Source organism: Leguminivora glycinivorella, chromosome 18, assembly GCF_023078275.1.
Source record: "Leguminivora glycinivorella isolate SPB_JAAS2020 chromosome 18, LegGlyc_1.1, whole genome shotgun sequence".
In the NCBI taxonomy this organism is placed as follows: domain Eukaryota; kingdom Metazoa; phylum Arthropoda; class Insecta; order Lepidoptera; family Tortricidae; genus Leguminivora; species Leguminivora glycinivorella.
The window spans coordinates 1,571,997-1,575,881 of NC_062988.1; positions in this window are offsets into that span (position 1 = coordinate 1,571,997).

Below are 3,885 nucleotides of genomic sequence, written 5' to 3' on the forward strand. Positions count from 1 at the left end.
GAAATTATTATAAAAAGCGGCAAATCGTAGTGTCGTCCCGTTTTCTCACACATATTGATTTGAAGAGGATGACACTACTACAATGTTGCCACTTTTTATTAATTTCTACTCTTTTTAGTCAGACTTTACATAAGCAAAAAGTACCTACCCATAGTACCTACTGTTGGAGGCATGTTGTTCCATATATGTCCGTTTTAAATTCCACCGACAGATGGTCGAGTACAAATTCAAACAATCAATTCATATACTACAAAAAATTACCAAACTTGTTTCAGTGTAGTTGGATTTAGGATGTCACAAAAACATCTTTGTTTTTTGGCCTTTATTACAAACAACTAATAACTAATGCCATGCTAATAATATATTCAAAGAACGAAGTCCCAGTCCCGCCTTCCACAAGTGAACTCAAGACACAGGTGATGAACACATTCTTACTTTTATACACGTACATACAAACCACGGCTCTGCCTACAAAACTTCGCGCGAGTTAAAATAACAACCATATTTTAAAGTTTAAACTCTTGACCATATGTGCATGTTAACAATAGGCTACTTGAACCTTTTTCAAAGTCTATTTTATATTATTTATTACTGTCCATTAACGGAAAAAAATACTACCATATTTTATTACAACTTGAAAATCACAAAAAAAACATTTTATAAAGTTTACTTTAACTTAATTAGGCAAAAACATCATTAGCAATGTTAATCTATAGATTGTCTGCACATGACGTAAATCGAATTGAACTCAAAATTTTCTGACATTTAAGTTATGAGGCATAAAGTTCATCATGCCAGTGATTGACTCGACATTAAGTTCTATGACGTCACTACACGTCTGACAGCGTTTTCGGTGGCCAAAGTTAAAAGAATATTATACCCAAAATCTATAAAAATTGGTTTCTTATGTCAAATACTACAGGAAACAATCATTTCTTGTGCCAAATTCGATAAGAGTCTAGTAGCCTATACTACTGTTGTTTTGACTGTGACCTTTCTAACAAGAGCTACGAAAAAACTTTTCATGAAAATGCTTTTGGGCTGCAAACCGACTGCAACTTGAATGGGAACTGGACTACCTTCTAAGTCGGTAATTACGACCCGGCCTCGAGGCCGTGACCTATGGCCACTGCTCGCCACTGTTGTATTAACCTAAGGTTTAGAGATTAAGGTTAAGGTTTTAACCCGTGGAACGCCGACCTCAAAAATTTGCTCCTGAATTAATAACCTTATTAAATTTGTGAATTACAGTTTAAATTGTCTGTGACAGATCTGGAACAAGGCGTTCGAGGGGTTAAGGTTATTGGAACAGAAGTGTATAACTACGCGCCATGTTGCGGAATTTGATTAGAACTATTTTCATCATACTAAACTGAACTGTCACCGCATAGGTACAATAAGAATAACAGCGCCCTCTCGACAATAGTCATATATTTCTGATCAGGCCCCGTAGCCGAATGGCATTTCTACGACGCGAAACGAAAACGAAACGCCGCGAAAGGTAGTCTGTCTCTGTCGCGCCAATACGCAAGAGCGATAGAGATAGGTATCTACGAGCGTTTCGTGAGCGTTTGTGCCATTCGGCTACGCACGCAGGCTTTAGTAGCCGTACATGTGTCGATACTGCAAACCTAGACTATGGACCGGTTGCACCAAACCGTATGTCACCGTTAGGCCGTTTTCACATTATCCGATCCGATATCGGATGTCGGAAGGATTTCAATGGAGAAAATCCAAGATGGCACCTGTAATGTATGGGATATCGGTCCGACATCCGATATCGGATCGGATAATGTGAAAACGCACTTAACCCCTCAAGCGCCTTGTTCCAGATCTGTCCCAGGCAATTTTAACTGTAATTAACAGATTGAAATTTGTTTTTTATCATGCAGAAACGTTTGCGAGCGATATTACATATTTTTAAATTAAAGGGGCCGTGGCTGGCACCGGTCGCAGGTAAATTTTTCCATTTTTCCTTTAATTTAAAAATATGTAACAGATTGAAAGTTATTATTTCAGTAGCAAATTTTTGACAACGGCGTTCCAGGGGTTAAAGCATTCGTTAAGTTTTATTGTATGGGAAGTTCCATATACCTCTGCTGCGTGACGATGATGTGTCTGTCAAATGTGGTTAATGCAACTGGCCCTATATTGTCATCCGTTAGCAATTGTTGTAAAAATAGATTTACTTTGCGTCGAAAACCAGAATATTAAGTATCTGATTTTTTTAGTACAAATTCTATTTTTATTGCTCTTAAGTGTACTTGCCCAGACAGAGGGTGGTTTTTGTTAAACAAATATAGTAGTGAGTTAATTCAGAATATCAAATGAATATCACAATCATCAATATGACATATCTAGTTCAAAAACACTATGCATCCAAAAATTTATTACACATAATAGGCTACTTGCATCCTAGTCAAATCAGCTTCTTTTTACGAACTGTCAAAACGAATTTGAACGACTTGCTAATATGGAATTTATATGAAATCCAATTGAGTAACGTCACGGTCAACTCAGTTACTTTATATATTTCCACTTGACTTATTAAATAGAAATTGGATTAAAAAATAACTTCTGTCAATGGTTTTCTTATAATTATCTGATGCTTTATTTCGTGCATGGTATAAAATATTTTATTTTAACTACAGTCAAGTTCCCTATAAATCGATTAGTTATGTATGTTTTAATTCAACATACTGAAATATTCGTAGACAATCTCATACCGAAGTACATCAAACTCTTCATTCACGCGTGAAATAAAATCTATACAAATGTAAACATCTACTACAGAGTAGATCTTTGGCATGTCAAATAATGACCAGACCAGAACTACAAACTCAACAAAATTGTATTAAAATTAATTCATTGCAGCTCGCTATATCGCTAATATTTACAATAAGGGCAAGTCTACACTAGACCTCGATCGAAATTAGGTTTTCGATCCAGTGTCTACAAGCCCTAAGGCACTGGTCCCACCGCGAGCTAGTAAGCTATGAGCTATCGGCTATAAAAACGAACAAAAGATAAGCACTCCCGTGCAAAGAGACACGGCGATTTTGATAGCTCATAGCTGGGCGAGTAACTATAAACATCGCCGTGTCTCTTTTATTTGCACGGGGGTGATTATCTTTTGTTCGTTTTTATAGCCGATAGCTCATAGCTTACTAGCTCGCGGTGGGACCAGTGCCTAAGGCACTGGTCCCACCAAAATCGAGAGCTATCGGCAATAGAAACTAACAAAAGACAGCCGGTACCACGTAAATAAAAGAGAGAGAGAGAGCTATCATCGAGTCTCTTTTTAACCCCCGACGCAAAAACGACGGGGTGTTATAAGTAGAGAGCAGATTTTAGGTAGCGATTTAAATATTAATTAATATATAACTCACATAATTTTTTTTTATACACACAAAAAATGTATCGGAACATAAAAATAAAACCCTTTTCGATGCTTTTGTGAATATTGCGCAAAGATTATGATGATAATAAATAAATAAATGTTTGTTAATTTTTAAAATGTTTATTTAAGTTCCTCTTCTTTAATATTTCGTCTGCACATTGCACACTTCTATTACGACTCAAAGATTAGAAAAATTAAAATAATTCGTTTCCTGTATACAAACTCCTTTATTTAGAATAAAATACTTTTCTTTAGTTTTTCCAGTTTGTTGCAAAATAACATTAATTTAATCTAATTATTCAGCGAAGTTTGAATAGATTGTAAGACATTATAAACCACATGACATGTATTTTCAAAATTGTACTAGTCATATCCATATTAAAAATCGCTACTTGAGATCCGCTCTCTAGTTATAAGTTTGAAGAGTCTGTCTGTCTGTCTGTGTGTCTGTCTGTGGCATCGTAGTTTCCGAACGGATGAGTGTT